Raw genomic sequence first — 17160 nt, 5'->3', positions numbered from 1 at the left:
ATCGCATGCGCATTAGGCCCTGTCTGCTGTTCGCGCATGCGCAGTTGTTAATCCCCTCAAGCCCTCTTTATCCCGCGCTTGTAGTCAGTCCTGGGGTTTGCTTGTGTGTGATGGAAGACAGTGTGGACGTTCCCGGTTGTGTCCCCGCTCGGCTGGACTCTGTACAGGCCGTGTGGTTCCTGCGAGGCGGCGCAATATTTAATGGCGCACACAGTTTCACGGGCTTCGCTATTCTCAGCGCATGCGCGGCCATAATGAGGAAACATCCTGCGCGTGCGCACCTGTGACCCGCGTGTCCTGCGCATGCGCAGCTGCTGGTCACTAGCGTGGCTCTTGTCACGCGGGGCCCTCGGGTGCGCCCCCTCGAACGCACAAGAGAGTAAGAGAGAGTTAAGGTAAGCCATGAGAACTGCAGGGGGCTGTGAATAGGTTGGGGCATTGAATGTGGGGGCGGGGAATGTGGTGTGAATGCGCCTCCTCTGCCGGGGGCGGGGCCTGTGGGTGTGGGGGCGGGGCCTGTCGGTGGGGCGGGGCCTGTGGTGTGAATGCTCCACCTCTGCCGGGGGCGGGGCCTGTGGTGTGAATGCTCCACCTCTGCCGGGGGCGGGGCCTGTGAGTGGGGGCGTGGCCTGTGGTGTGAATGCTCCTCCCCTGCCGGGGGCGGGTCCAGCCGGGCCCAGCTGCGCGTCATTCTTACCACCCACGACGGGTTAGGTTGTGAGCGCGCGGCCGTATGGTTCTCATGCACGGGGCCTGTGCCTGTGCAGGCAGAGTTTGGACCTCGCTTCCTCCGTACCGCCACCTCTTTCCCCATCTTCCGATAACTCTGACTGTTTTGTGTTCTTCACTGGAGACTACTTTGTCCTTCCGCTTCGACTGTGGAATGTGGTTTGCATGGTGTAATTATTAGCAGATTTATACTCTGTAAGTATGTTACGATAATATCTAATCCTATATACTTTGCTCTATTTTAAAGCGCTCTGACACCGCTGGGTAAAGTATGCGCTATCAAAAAATACCTAAATAAATCCAATGCGCTGCGACCTGGCTGTAGGAGACTCGTCGTGGCCTTGGGGCTCCCAGTCACCGTCCTCGACTGTAGACTAAAGACGGTTGCAGCTTGCAACTCAGAACTGTCAATTCCACAGGCCCCAGCGGCTGATTTTGGAGGCTTCACGCATGATTCTGAATGCCGCCATAGTCGCCAAATCTCAAGTTGCACATTCTTACCTTTCTCCTGTGCCACTGCAACCACGGACTTTACCCATTTGCTGACCTTATCTATAAATGATGTTTTTGACACAAGCGTGTCCTCGTGAGCATCTTTTAATTTGGCTGATCTGGGACGTGACCTGCTGCAAATATTTTTAGGTCTCACCTATGCAGCGCGCAACCGCTGCATAGGAGGGACCTCTTGGAGTCTCTCAGGATGTTGTTTAAACTCGTGCATGTTTTGCACTGTTCTGTTTTGGCACTCGTGCACATTTGGCTATTCCCTTTCAGGAGCGAGCAGCAGCGCCATCTGTTTTCAATTATCTTGCTCACGCTTTTGAAACAGATTGCGCCGCTGCTCGCTCCCGCAAGGGAAACGCTGTGCGTGTTAGGTCCCTGTTTGAAACTTTATCTGTGTGCTTTGTCCCACATGGCGGCCCTATTTATCTCTTTTGTTTTTGGTTTTTGTTGTGCGTGTCCTTAATTGATAACCGCAGTACATTTTGTTGCTGGCCGTTCGCTTCTCAGGATGGTCAAATCTGCTTATCGCGCCTCGTTGCTTGAATGGTTTGCGTGGGGTTGGGTCGTTTTTACATGTTCATGTGCTTTGGCTGAACTATGTTTCTGCTGATTAAAAAACACAAAAAAAACCCCTTTTCTTCCGGGTGGCAGGTAACTCGTATTCTGGTATTCCGGAGGGGGTCTGGAGCTTTGCGATATCATGACATCACCACAGCCTGATATTCCTGGTAAGTTATTTTATCTCCTATCTAGGTTCCATTCCACTCTTCCCTCTCCGGCTTGATGTGGTTCCTGTGCCTCCAGTCCCCTCCCCCCGTTCTTGTTTCCCAGTTATAGCCTTCAAAGAAAGAGAACTTGTTGTAAAAAAGAGCTCCTCTTTCCCCTAGAAAAACAAATAACCTCAAATTTATGGCCAGACAACGTTTATCTAATTGTAAGCCTGGTATGCGTTCAGATTGTTACACCACTAATCACTGTCGTTTGAGTTATGTGCTAACAACCTGGTTTGAGATGTTTTCATGTACTTGATCTTTAAAGTATGTTTTCAAAGTGCCTAAGTACTTCAGAAAGAGCCAAAAGTTGGGGTATTTTTGCCTTTGAAAATGATCAGGTTATAAGTCTGCCCTGCTCCATCTTCTTTGCCATGATGGGGTGTGGTCCTTGAACTGACTGGAGAGTATGTTTTGATTTAGAGGACTACGTCATAGGAACAAGGTGACCATGCCTCTGTCTTTTCCTGTTTTATTTGTACGCAAGGCGTGTGGTCTTCATCTATACTGCCATTAATTAGTTTCCTTAATGTATAAGAGAGAGATCTTGGCCGTCGTGTTTTTTGTGTGCGTATTATTAATTTTTCAAATACTTCCCTGACCTTTCCCTCACTTACCACTGAAGGTTATAAACGCTTCCTTTACCGTCTGTACTAATAGGTTTGCTGCCTTTAGTTTCTTTGCTTGTGGTATTCACTTTTTGGTATCATCCCTGGTGTTCACTGCTTTGAACATTTACTTGTTCCACATTCCTATGTCTGTGGCCTTATCCTCCCACCTTGTTTGTGCATTTTGCCTATCTTCTGCTTGACGTTGGAGCTCCATGTTCTATGTATGCTTCAGTGACAATGGGGCTCTCTGTTCTCAGACATTCAACACAGCACAAGGGACCTTCTAGGCAAGATGTCCCTGCCTCTGGGAATGCAGCACCGGGAATTCAGTTAGGATGATGCCCTGGATGACACTGCTCCGATGACCCCTCCTCCTTCAGACGTGCGCTAATAACATCTGGAGGCAGCCTGTTATTCCACAGCGCAAGTACAAGATGCTCTCTAAGGTATGCACATAAGCCTTTTGGAAAGGGGGCCGTATCATTCTGACGGCCGGACTTTCCAAAAACTCCACATAACCACCTACAATAAGTTGAGCTTTCACGATCATTGACTGTCTTGCGTGCAAGACCTTTTGTGGAGTACAGTTTAACAGGATTTTAGCTGGGATCGGGCGCGGAGCTCCGGGCTCACGCTGCCTAACTCCTCGGCATCCAAGCCATGCCATGGCAACTTATTGTTACTAGAACCTGGGCCCTTCTGCTCTACTCGCCTCTGCTTCCCTTGTCGTACCATCCGAAAATGCCAGTCCTACTGGAGGGAATATTTAAGAAAACTCTAGCTAAATATGGGATTCGAACTTTGGGGGGACCTCTACTCCCAGGGCATATTCTGAACCTCGCACCAGCTCTTCACTGCGCTAACCCCCTCCCCCATGGACCTTTTTAAATATATCCGATTACGGCACGGGTTCAAGGAACACACTCCTCCCTTCCCCAATGAGCCACCTGAGGTCGCTGCACTTCACCTTATATTGGCCGAGGATGCGGCACCTCATCTTGTTTCTTCCATCTATCACTCTTTGTACACCACTCAGTCCCCTTCCTCATTCTGCTTCCCCAACCACCTCCAAGGATAACTTGTCTGCAGAATTGCGGCTCAACATAACGGAGGAGCAATGGACTTACTGCTGCGGGCAAACGGAGCATAGCTCCTCTAGTAGCCGCCTCCGTATACTCCATATAAATACCTACACTGTGCATATTATACACCTGCTGGGCTCTATCGCTTTCGGTTGCGGGATGATGATAGGTGCAGTCGATGAGGGGCTGCATGGGCTGACTTCCTCCATCTGGCATGGGACTGTGCTGTAGTACAGGGGTACTGGACTCAGGTATTGGAGGTCCTGGAACAAATGACATCGCTACACCTCCCACACAATCCCCTTTTCGCCCTTCTTGGCTATACTGCAACCATAGCAGTGACACAAAGAACATTTGTCTCCTTTAGCCTCCTCCTCGCCAAACGCCGTATTGCGTGCCATTGGGGCCGAGCGCCTAAGTTTAGGAATAGATTAGAGATATGGTATTCTGGCAGGACCAAATGTACGCCTTTGCTGAGCTGCTCCCACTTCTCTCCTGGCCCCGTGACAACTGGGGACCCCTTACAACATATCTACTAACAAACCCAGTCTCTGAAGTTGACGACACACAGCCGACCACTGTGGCAGCTGCCTGTGCCCCCCAGGCCCTCAACAGGTTGATACACGTACCCCCGTTCCCCCCTCAATCCATTCCTCCTCTAAATTCGCCTACTGACTGAATACTGCTATTATGTGGTCTCTCTCATGATGTTGTCTCTAATGCCCCATTGTATGGATCATTCACTCACCGTGCTTTAATGGCCCTCAGGTCAATTATGTTGGTCTACTGCACCCTCCTCATTTGTACACCTGCATTGATAATCTGCTTTGTATCTTTTTTGAAAAAGTATAAATAAATGTTAAAAAAAAGACACTGGGCAGTTGCCATGGAGCGCTTTAAAGAGGAGGCATCCCAACTTGAATGCACTGCGTTCGACTACCAGAAGCCAATGTAACTTTTTTATAAGAGGGGTGGCATACTGCATTCTTGGCTGGCGATTAATCTAGCAGCCTGGTTTGGCACTAGTTGCAGTCTTTTAGATTGATATGCCGGAATGCCAAAGTAAAGAATTAGTGTAGTCAATGTGAGAGATGACTAAGGCTAAAGCAACTTGGGTAAGAGCTTCAGTAGTGAGACATCTGCTGTTCTCCAGTAATGGGGTATCTTTCATAGATTCACATGCTTGAATCATTCCCCGTCGTCTTAAGTGGGGTTCTCACGCTACATAGGATAGCAATAGCATAGCGAAAGCATAGCTAAAAGAGCAATAGGAAGTATTGTAACAGACGTTTACAAGAAAAAAGTTGTCACTTTAATACCTTGTCCAAGTCATTAGATATGGTACAAACTCCAGCCAATCAGGCAACAGCACCCTCTGGAACCTTCTCCTCAGAGTTTCAGGCTCTCAGATTTTCTACCGCACGTCGTGTGAAGGGAGTCTCCCTGAGCTCTGCTTAGTACCTCTACCTTTTCTCTTCAGAAACTCTCCAGAATATCTTCACTGCTTTGTCTACTACAAAGAGGTCACGCATCCGACACTGTGAGTCTTGTGGGAAACTCCGACTTCATTCCGAAGACCCCCACAAAAAGTGTATCTATTCTCTCCACCTTAAACATCAGGTGAGAGATTGTAAAATCTGCAGGACTTTTCCTCAAAAGACTTTAAGAGACAGAGAGGGACGTCTACTTCTGTGGTTACATAAACTCAAGAAAAAGGATAATCCCTTATCAGATGTTGAGAGTGAATCCTCTCTCAGGACTGTCATCTCTAAGAAGAGGGCTAGTGCGGCTCAGATGGTATCTGCTAAGGCTAAGGTGCTCAAGAAAGACCACACCTCTACTTATGAAGGCCAGACTTCTTCCTCAAAAACGGCTCCTGCTCCTTCTAAGGGACTACCTATGCCCTCTACGCCTCCGAGATCTGCCTCTAAGTCTCATGCGTCTAAGTCTCTTCCTGAGACATATTTGCCTAAAAAAAGGGTCCCTCGTCGACGAAGACTTCCGTCGCCACTGCTACAATGACGACTTCCACCTTCTCCTCTCCTCAACCTACAATGATTATTTCATCCGCGTCCTCTCCGTCGATATTTGTTATATTGTCAGTGAAGCCTCGCTCGTCTTCCACCTCCCTCACTTCGTCGTCGATGAAAAAGAGGACTGTCTCCAGTCGATCGTCGACGGATGCCTCCTCGCTGACGAGACGGTCGATTGCTCTCAAGGCTCTACCTGCTTCGTCAACGGATGCCTTGTCGTCAAAGGTTGCCTCTTCGTTGACGTTTGCCTTGTCGACAGCACAGAAACCTTTCCTTACGGAACTTCAACCACGCTCTTCGTCGTTGACCGCTGGGTCGTCGGTGGCATCCTTGGTTCCGCCCTTAGCTTTGATGTCTCTAGTCCCCTTGAAATCTTCAGCAACACTTTTGCCGCCTTCAGGCACGACAGTTGTTTTCCTACTTCAATGTAGGAACCCTTCTTTGGATCTGTTGCCAATTCAACCATCTCCAAATCTTCCTGTGGAGCTTTTTGACTATGGGGCTAATGAGGAGGATTCGGAAGAGGATGACCGGTTCCGTGCTGCTCGTACTCCTTCCTAGCTTCTCATCAAATGGCAAGATATTGATGATAACCAAGGATATGATTTATTTTTTTAATAATCAATTTTATAAAATTTCCAAAACAGCACCGTTCAGAAGTACACCGGATAGAGTCAGACCAAGATAGCCACAATCCACATCGATACATGAAACGACATAAGTGCAGCCAAGGATATGATCATTACCCTGAGCCTAATGCTCAACCACCACTTGAGAATCCAACTGTGCAGATGCCCATGTCTCTCATCTCTAATTTGCAACATATGATTGATGACTACTACCTCCGGTTTCTTCTGTCGGAGTCGGCCTCATCTGTTCCACAGATGCCTCTTCCTCTGCCTTCATCGGGCAGCCCCTTCCGGTGGCATCGATGTCTCATCACCCGGAGGACACACACACAACTGACGACGACAGAGAAGAAGGGGAGTGGGTGATTGATCCCTCCTTACTGAGTGGGACAATTATTAAATTCAGACTCTGTCACCTACTGACAAAACTGAAGAGCCGACCAGGCACACATCCTTGTGTGCCATCTCTCAGGGAAGCCAGGAAGGGTTTTGCAGCGGTCGAAGCGCCTTGGGACCCTACGGGTAAGTAGTGCGCTATATAAATGCCTATACATACATTCCCATGAACACTGCTAGAGGTATGTCTTACACATATCTCAGGCAGTGAGTTAAAGTTCGCAGATTTATATATTGCAGCTCATCACCAGTGAGGGTTTACAGACGATGTCTATGGGCACCGGGAGATGCAGTGATTAGCCCAGAATCGCAGGATGTTACGCTGAAGCATAGACTTGAACCCGGATCCCCAGTTCCCGAGTCGGCAGCTCTGTCGGCTGCACCGCATCCTCTCCCCCCTGTGAGAGCATATGTGCATGAAATGTCCCTAATGCCCCTGCAATATCCTAGTCGATTCCTGGATATTGTAAGTGACCAGGGACGTCATAGTAAGTACATAGGCTGGACACTCATCATTATGAGTTCGCAGCTCCATGGTGGCTTCACTGAAATATGTGATGTTTGGCACCAAGCATGACCAAGCATGTCAACATAATAAACTTGCGCTGATTCCAGTGTAGATTTTATTAACAGTTGCACACAGAGGGCCCCTTAGAGGGATCCCCTTAAACCTACCAATCCTTAGTGTGGTCATTGGCTGGCCTGAGCCCGCCTGCTACCACCAGAGTGTGTTCTGACCTCAGGGGAGAGTGCCTGCGCACTCTGAGGCTGAGAACAAGGCCATTCCTGGGTGGAGGTGTTCACACCCCCCCTGGGCAGGAAGAGCCATCCGTGGTGGGGAGCTTCAGAGGTCTTGCCTCCTTTGTAATGCAACCCCAGCCTCTCGTTTTCGAAAGAGCTGGCCTCCACCCTGTCCTCACCCCCTTTTTGGCGGCAGGACAGGTGGGTAACCTTTGATAGAAGAGGAGATGTGCCCCCTTCTGCCAACTTCAGCCCTCGGGTGCTGGAGGCTAGGTGAAGTACACTTTTCAGTGCCCACCATCTTGAAGATGATGGGACTTATCCAGTTAGGGCTAGGACTGTGTCCTCCTCTCACAGAAGGTGGGCATGTTAGAGGGCGTAGACACCCTAGGCAAAGGGCCCGTTAGACACTACCTGTCACTCCCTTGTAACACCCTTCAATCTAGTTTTTACGTGGCATCCCCAGCCTCTAAACTTCAGTTCCTGATGACCTAAGAAGAGCTGGGCACTACCGATGTGCACCAGCAAAGGAGATTGCAGAGAACCACTGTGCACAGGTGTTCCAGGACCGTTTGTCTAAAGTAAAATCTGGATCCCCTACGGACTGCTGCCCACCACACGTCCTAAAAGAAGCCTTCACCTTCTCCCGGGTCCAGCCCTTTCTCTTCTGAATGATTACCTATTCCAGGGCTGTGTCCCTGAAGCCTTTAAAGAGGAATTTGTGGTTCCCCGTCTGAAGAAATAAGGGGCAGACCCCCATATCCTGCCTGATGAATTACCACCCAATCTCTTTGCTCCTGTACCTGGCAGAGGTACTGGAGGCTCATGTGGTGAAGTGCCTGTCCAATTTTATTGAACAATCAAACTATCTCGACTCACACCAAGCTGGGTTTCGGCCAGCCGACTCAACCGAGACCGTAATACTGACGGTATTGGACTCCCTGCGAGAGAGGGCTGACAGGGGTACTCCTAAGGCCCTGGTGCTGTTGGATCTCTCGGTCACCTTTGACACGGTTCACCATGGTATCTTGGTGGATCTTGTCCAATAGGCTGGAATTCAGGGCTCAGCCCTTGGTTAGATTAGCTCCTTTCTAGACGATTGCTCCATCTTGAAGATGATGGGACTTATGCAGTTAGGGCTAGGAATGTGTCCTTCTCTCACAGAAGGTGGGCATGTTAGAGGGCGTAGACACCCCAGGCAGAGGGCCCATTGGACACTACCTGTCACTGCATTGTAACACCCTTAAATCTAGTTTTTACGGGGCATCCCCAGCCTCTGATCTTCAGTTTCTGATGACCTAAGAAGAGCCGGGCACTACCGATGTACACCAGCAAAAGAGATTGCAGAGAACCACTGTGCACAGGTGTTCCAGGACCTTTTGTCTAAAGTAAAATCTGGATCCCCTACGGACTGCTGCCCACCACACGTCCTAAAAAAGAAGCCTTCACAGTCTCCCGAGTCCAGCCCTCTCTCTTCTGAATGAGTACCTATTCCAGGGCTGTGTCCCTTAGTCCTTTAAAGAGGAAATTGTGGTTCCCTGTCTGAAGAAGTCAGGGGCAGACCCCCAGATCCTGATCAATTACCGCACAATCTCTTTGCTCCCGTACCTGGCAAAGGTACTGGAGGCTCATGTGGTGAAGTGCCTGTCCAATTTTATTTAACAATCCAACTATCTCGACTCACACCAAGCTGGATTTCGGCCAGCCGACTCAACGGAGACCGTAATACTGACGGTATTGGACTCCCTGCGATAGAGGGCTGACAGGGGTACTCCTCAGGCCCTGGTGCTGTTGGATCTCTCGGTCGCCTTTGACACGGTCGACCATGGTATCTTGGTGGACCATGTCAAAGAGGCTGGCATTCAGGGCTCAGCCCTTAGTTAGATTAGCTCCTTTCTAGACGATCGCTCCCAGTCAGTCTAGAGCGGGAGTCCGCAATGAGCTGACCTCGTCTGGACTCCTCAACGTTACCTACAGCCTCTGCAAGGAGACCCCCTCAACCTTGACGTGCTCTGGTATGCCTTTTCTGACACCAAAGGGCACCCTTGCAACCATCCGTCCTGGGCTTTGGTGAAGAGGACAAAGGGTGTTGCTACGTTCCCGTGAATCAAAACTTTACATGACAGCTTTTGTTTCCTTCGACCGGCCTCATGGCTTGAGCCTCCAGACCTATTCCAACTAGGCCTGTCTTTGATGCTGATGTTTCGGGAAAATGTTTGGAGATGAAATCAGTGGGCAGACATTGTTTGCGGGGTAATTATTTGTTTAAAACACAGACTTTTCAACAATTGTTGCATGATTTTAACACGTTGAGCTACATTGTAAAGTTTTATGGGTATGTTTTGAATTTGTAGATAACCCCTGACGAAGGGCCAAGAACGGCCCGAAAGGCTTTGGGTAATGCAGATTAACCTTTGAGGATTACTTATGCACATTCCGTGCTTCAGAATTAAGCCTGGATGGGCACTTCGACAGCATTTAGAACATAGTGGGTAAGTGTCTCTCATGTGATTGGAGAAAAAGTGATGAATTGAAAAATACATGGATTAAAATGGAATAAAACGTTGAGAAAGTGATTCAACTGAGGTATCCTTGTGATTCATGGAGCAATGCTCTGCGTCCGGTATTGGGGCGTCACCACGCACGACACTTCATTTGATGCTGTGTTGGCATCTTGCAGCCAGGCATCCCTGTGCCGCTGGTGGTGTGGTATAGTCATGGTGCTGCCTTGGACCATGTCCAGTGTTCGCCTCAACCCCCAGAGACTAGTTCCCACAAGCCGCTGTTACTTACCTGTAAGCAGCCTCTGTCCGATTGCCCCAGTCCCCCTTAATTTGTATTGGGTTTCCAACCTTGAACTTTCACCTGCACCTGGGTGCCCCTGTCTCGCTGGTGGTGCACTGTTGGTTCTGAACTGAACCTTGTCCAATACTAACCTTAACTTCTGAAGAATGGTCTTGTAAGTAGATGTTGCCTTTACGTATGTTGAATGTTTTATTCACCCCATAGGTCAAGATGTAATTCCCGGTTCCCCAAAATAAATCTAAGTGTCATTTTATAAATTGGTCCCAGATTTATTCATTGAGTGTGTCATTTATTGCCACTATGTGTACAACAGTGTGTGTCATTTATTGCCACTGTGTGTACAACAAATGCATAACACTACCCTTGCATACGTCTAACTCTCCCCCACATTACCACAAAAGAGCATTAGTATTATCTACTTCAGCCTCTGTAAAACTTCTGGGGATTCACTGGACTCTCTGCACACTATACCTCTTTTTGGTATAGTATAGTCAGAGCTGGCTCCCCACGTTGAAGTACTCACACACACTCAAGACATAGACAGACAGAAACACACACACTCTCTCTCTGTCTCTCTCTCTCTCTCTCTCTCATACACATTCTCACACATACCCACCCTACCTCACATCAGAAACATATATTTAACTTCTAAATGACACCTTCAACTAGGACCAATAGGTTCATGCAGAATTCAAAAGATCCTACTTGTAAGGATATCTGTGCAGTCATCCCCATGTCAGGAAAAAAGAAATACAAAATGAATGAATAGAATGCTTTAGGAGGCTGAGCACTTTTAAAGTAAGAAATTAAAGAAAGATGGAACAGAGAGAAAGAGAAAAAGCAATAAGAACAATAAAAAAAGAGTAAAATAAAGATAATAAAAACAAGAGAAATAGAAAGTACGAAAGAAAGAAACACGGCTCTCTTATATTATATTCAGTAGTACTTGTAATACGGCGGTCAGGATATCCGTCACGTTTGTGTCTGAGTAACCCGGCCAGCAAACTCTAAATCAGGCTCTTGACACTTAGCAATGTTGCTGCTGTTAACTGTGCGAGAAAATAACAAAAAGGGGAGAGAGAGAGAAGGTGTGGATTCGTTCTCCCTTGCCAAGTATATATAAACAATTGGAATCCACAGGTGGGTATGGGTGGTCCCTACAAAGGCCCCTTGGTGTCATGCTTCATCATTGGGGTCTTCACACCCCTCTACAGGATGCATATTGGCTCGACATACCCCCCCCCCACGTTAAGAGGCTCATGAGGCACATTATACTATGAGAATATGTTTGCTAATCGCAGATACCTCCCGTAGAGGGGTGCGAAGACCCCAATGATGAGGCATGACACCAAGGGGCCTTTTGGTGTGTTAGGGGTATTTAAAGAACACTACGTGCTCCCCACCATTGTAGGGACCACTCATACCCACCTGTGGATTCCAGCTGTTAACTGTGCACCATTACTTCCTCAGAAGTCCGGTTCAAGAGACACCTGGTCGCCTGTAATATACTTTTTATAATTACAAGGGTGTGACAACACCGCATAGACAACAAGTGCAGATTAAACCACAGGGTTCAAATAAACCCACACACCGTAAGATTAAACCTGTACTAAACACACAAGCCTCAGTATCTGATAGAGACTACTAGCCGCAGATTCCTTAACATAGAATTATCCCCTAGCGTGAGACTGGAACCGGAAAACTTTTTGCCACAGCATCCCTGCGCGCCTGGTAGACGGCATCACGCGACTCCGCCCAGGCGTCGTCCGCGTACGTGATGTCAGCGAGGTCACATAAGTCCCACCCCGGCGCACCTAGGTCAGTTTTTTCCTTTTCCGCGTGGAACGCGGATTCGGTGTCTGTTCGGGCCTGTTTAGGCCCCTTATTCTTTCATCATTGTGATATCTTTTTTGGTGGAACAGTGTGCGAATTCCTTCGGGCTCTATGACTTGCACGTCGTGTGGGCGCCTTATGTCGACGACGGAACCTCACCTCCATGCATGTGGTGTTAGGGTAAGATCACGGCAACACTGATTGGGAGGCGTGCTAACAGTTGAAGGCGAAGTCGCGGAGGGAGCGCCGGAAGAAACTACTCTCGGCCCGTCTCTCAAGTCGGCTTCATCCCCTCGATCAGCCTCGGCAGACGGTTTTAGAAGCAGCCATCCTCGTCTGCGTCCTCATCCCTCTCCGATGTCGCATGAGCGTCTCTCCCCGGTGGGTAAATGTTACAGCTTGTCCCCGGGGCTGGTGTGGGCCTGCCGGGGGCGTGGGCTCTCAGCGGGTGATGTGGCCCGTGTGTCGTCCTCCTATCCACTGTTTCCCAGTCAGGGGGCGTCGAGAGCCCAGATGGAGACTTATGCGGTGGCTTTGCAGGCCTCACTGGCGTCTCTTCCTGTTTCCCCTCCTGGGACGTTAGCCGATCCCTTGCATTGCGGGGGGCACTCAGCGGCGTCGCCGGCGGCTCCGAGTGGCTCGGCTCCAGGCTTGAAGGATGTGGTGCTGCTGGGGTGTGGCCCTTCGGGGGTCCCTCCTTCGGACTACGGCGCCTCTGCCTCGCCGCGAACTCCTGCTGGAGTCCCCGTAGTGTTGCGGGAGGTCGCCGGGGCTCGGGTCGCATCCCCGAGCCCCGCTCGGCCGTGTAGACAGGCGGCGGCCTAGTCCACGGCTGAGCTGACGCCGTTACGGCTGTTGCCCGGGCAGCGCCACAGGGGTCGGTAGACCCCCTTGTCCCGCTCTGGGTCGAGGCTGGACTGGGACCCTTTGTCCCCCTCCGGGCCCCTCTTGTCCCTCCACGCAGGCGGCTGCCTTGTCGGAGCTCGAGTCGGAGGTTGAATCGGCTCTGGCGTTGTCGCATTAGTTGGCAGACCACCTACGTCACATACGGGCCCGAGGCTGGCGGAGGGCTTCTTGTCACTCCCCTGGTCCCTCTTGTCCCTCCACGCAGGTGACTGCCTCGTCGGAGGTCGAGTCCGTGCTGTTCTGGCACCACCCCTTGGCCACATCGGCTCCTGTCCCCGGCGCTGCGTGACTTGGAGGAGCCCTGTCCGGCGTCTCCTTCGTCGCCAGATGGTGAGGATGTTCTGCCTCAGGCTGCGGACTCTACTGCAGGTGCGGAGTCGCAGATTCGTCTTCGGATGCTCCCTCTTCTCCGGAGGTTGGGTGCCTGCTGGTGTCATCCTCACCAGAGACAGGCCACCGTGTGGTGGCTTTTTCACCGGCGTCATCAAAGGGCGGTTCCCCGTCATTCCCGAGGCCGCAGTGTTTTCCGGAGGTGCAACAGGTCCCCCACTCCTCCTAACTTCCAGGTCTGGCCTTTGTCCGGCCCGCTTGGCTTCGAGGACGGCCGCCTTAGTTTACAGCTGTCGCCCACAGAAGAGCAGCTTTCTCCACCGCGGGCCCTACAGAGGCGGGTGCGGCCTTTGCTCATGCAGTGTCCACGGCTATGGGTGTTCGGCGCATGGGTGACCCAGTTGCTCATTTCCCGGCAGACCATCTTTTGTAGGTTCTCCACCAGGGCTCTGGTGGGAGGGAGCTATTGCTGCCCTTCAGGGTCCGCTCCTTTCCTCCCTGATGGGGACCTGAGGGCGTCCCGCCACGGGCGATCCGGTGCCCCAACACCTCCTGCACCGGCACCTTGCGTGACCCGGCATGTCTTTCCCTCCAACCCTCTGCCTCCAGTCCACTTTTGTGGACTGCTTTTCCCTCGCTGCCGCCACTGGATTTACTCCGAGTAGCCGCCTGGGTGTTAAAGATGTAAAATTAAAAATGTAATTCCTGGAAATACTCGACCTTGGATGACGATGTCGAAACAGATGCAGTCTGGTCCTTTTTGTGTTTGGCGAGGCACACATTAAATCAGTTAGCACATGGCTGCGCCGAATGAGTAAGGAACATGGATGTGGTCACGTTTTATTTTCGGAAGGCCACCTGCAAGACTTGTCGACAGTGATCGTTAATTTTTCTGAGACGGCTTTCTCACCGAGAGCACATCTCCCCTGTTTGACTTCCAGGCACCCGCTAATCTTTTCTCATGAGGGGATGATGGGCCTGAAAGTGGGCAGTGAGGTGCAATATTGTTGGCAGAGTGTGTTTTCGCACGTATCCTGAAGCATTTTATGACTGCCACTTATTGACACTCCGTGAATTCTTCTTGAGAACTCCTCTTGTCTTAGTTAACAACCAGTTCGTCTTCGTTCTGCTGTACAAAGACAAACAATGTTTGCCTTTGTGTCTTTGTATCTTGGAATTGCCCCTTTATTAAGGATTTCCAGAGCAGCTCTTTGCAAGTGGCTCTTATCAGAGCAATATTATCTTATTGTCACCAGGAGTTTCATAAAGTGCCACTTATTTATGGCTGAACAGCTGAATGTTTAAATGGCCCATTGAGTTGCTGGCACTTTCTCTGTGACGCCTTACGGTGCCCAGTATGTGTCAAAACACACTAGGTGCCTTCTAGTGACATTTGCACTTCTGCATGAGCTCATCTCATTCTTTTTTAGGTCGAGCTTAGGCATTGCTTTAGCAATGCTTTTTGGCGAGATATTTAGTGGGGCTTTCAAAAGTGCACCAAAAGTGCGGATTAGGTACAGTGCATGTGAGCACAACCACGCGCATTGTGCACAGCTTCGATTTGCCACCAGTTCTTGGGTGCGCGCTGCGCTCCGCCTCTGCTGCCACTTCAGCTCACCAGACTGCACACCCCTCACTCCTCGCTCGCCAATGTCCCTCCCACCCATCCTTTGATCTCATCGCAAGTTCTTACAGGCTAATGGCCTTCCCCCTCCCCCACCACAGAGCGCGCATCGCTTGTTTACACTCCCAGTTTGTCCACAGCATCACTGAATGCCACAGCATCACTCGTTGCCACCACAACATAACTCAGTGCCACCACAGCATCAATCTGTGCAACCATTCAACAACTGGTTCAAATATGTTCTATCAATGTTTCAAGCTTTATTACAAATGTTACAAAAAGATTTTAATATTTCACTTCTGTTCTTGGGTTTTTGTCACAATAAAATACACTGAACATAATCTTCACAAAAGTTATTTACAAAAGTTTAAGCTATTGCCATTATAAATTACAATAACTTTTATTTAACCCTTTAATTGGTGCCGTTGGCCATTGGCCGACGGCAACACTACCTCCCCAGTGCTGCCGTCGGCCAATGGCCGACGCGGCCCCGCCCATTTTGCGGAAGTGCCGCACTGCGGGAAAATCGGGGCCGCGGTAAACGTGTTAAGTATTAATTATTTTAAAAAGTTAAAAGCCATTGTTATTTGTAATATCAATACATCTAAGTCACGTAAATACAACACATATTGCATTACAAATGCTATAGGTGTCACATTTGCGAAAGTTATAACTATTGGCATTGTAAATGACAAAATTATTAATTTTTCTATTTTCAAAACCAACAAATAAATAAAATATGTATCCTTTACAATACCAATAGCTCAAACTTTCCTAATACGAGACCTATTGCGTTGCAAATGCTTGTTTGTACTTGACTCTCAAGTTAGCGAGGGCGAGCAGTCACAATATTCGCAGCTTTGTATTGTCGACCAGCTTGAACTCGGAGCTCAAATATAGATCAACAGACTTGATTTAATAAATGAAACCACACTGCTTATCTTGCCAAGACACAGGTACTTTTAAAAACTCTTTTTATTGAACTAGTGCTCAATCAATAGTGTTGACAAAGAAATACAGTGCACATTAGTGAGAGTGATTAGACCAAAAAGGCAAAGTCTGCAAATATGGATTGAGTAACAATCTTGTCTTGACACTACCTAGACAAATCCCACTACATAAAAATAGATCGCAAGGATGGTACATATTTCATTTTTACTACTTCATGGCCAGTCACATGGCCTGGTAGCTCTACTATCCCTCCATTATCTTTTCCCATTTACAAGGGCAGCCCCTGCTGAGATACACCCTGTGTCCACCCGTTGACACCAATCAAGATATGCTTCCCAATCCTCCACCCTCGGGGGTGAGCTGGCTCCCCAATCCCGTGCAATATTATGCTTGCCAACCGCTGAAGCCAGGGTCATTCATATTCTGCGAAAACTATGCCGTGCCACCTCACTTGTGATATTCAGGAGGTGCCATTTAGCCCCCACAGGGATCGCTAGTCCCATGACATGGGACATTATTCGCATGAGCTCTACCCAGTAGCATTGAATTACCGGACAACTCCACCCCACATTACAACAACGAGTTCTAATTGTCACCTCCCTGGCACCCTGAATGGCCTCAACCCAATCGCCATCGCCAAGCGTGCCTAGATCCCTCTCCCACACATCCCTCTGCGTCTCCGAGGGGTCCAGGGAATTGTAGATCAACTTCCTATAGATGGTTGAGATTACTTTTTCAGTCAGGGGATTAGTTAGCAGCTGGTCCTCCAGTGGGGGTGCATCAGGTAATTGCTCCCCTTCCCAGATGTGACCTTTCAGAGCGTGATCCACCTGCAAATGTCAGAACGTTTTTTAGTCACCTAATTTATACTTTTGTTGTAGGATCGTGAAGGACACAAGTGCCTGTCCCCTCCACACATCGCCCGGCCGTTCTAAGTTAATCAATCCCCATTTTGTGAAGCCCTGCAATACTCCTGCTGCACTTAGGAGCTTACCATCATGCAGTCGAGTAATTTCAGTCAGCTTACCTTCTCAGCCTAAATAATTAGTAGCCTCTCTCCACACCCTTACCAATGTTTGGGTATGAGTAGGCAGGGTGCACTCATACTTTCTTCAACACAGCACCGGGGTGGGGTAACCTCTCTTACTCATAGCCAATCTACCCGGTAAGCAGGTTCCTCGTGGTCTGCAAAAACCCAGTTGTTGACTGCCACCAG

At 49.4% G+C, this 17160-nt stretch overlaps 1 long non-coding RNA gene across 1 annotated transcript in view; it reads left to right on the top strand.

Annotated features, from left to right (window-relative positions):
* Positions 1-285: 285 nt before the first annotated feature.
* LOC147737023 (uncharacterized) overlaps positions 286-17160 on the top strand; it is a 52902-nt gene continuing 36027 nt past the window's right edge. The window contains exons 1-3 of the long non-coding RNA XR_015309184.1: positions 286-395; positions 1885-1961; positions 9850-9987. This is a non-coding gene — a long non-coding RNA (uncharacterized LOC147737023). The remainder of the gene's footprint in view (positions 396-1884; positions 1962-9849; positions 9988-17160) is intronic.

This window comes from Lissotriton vulgaris, chromosome 1_1 (assembly GCF_964263255.1).
Source record: "Lissotriton vulgaris chromosome 1_1, aLisVul1.2, whole genome shotgun sequence".
Classification (NCBI taxonomy): domain Eukaryota; kingdom Metazoa; phylum Chordata; class Amphibia; order Caudata; family Salamandridae; genus Lissotriton; species Lissotriton vulgaris.
This window is presented reverse-complemented; position numbering and strand designations above follow the sequence as displayed.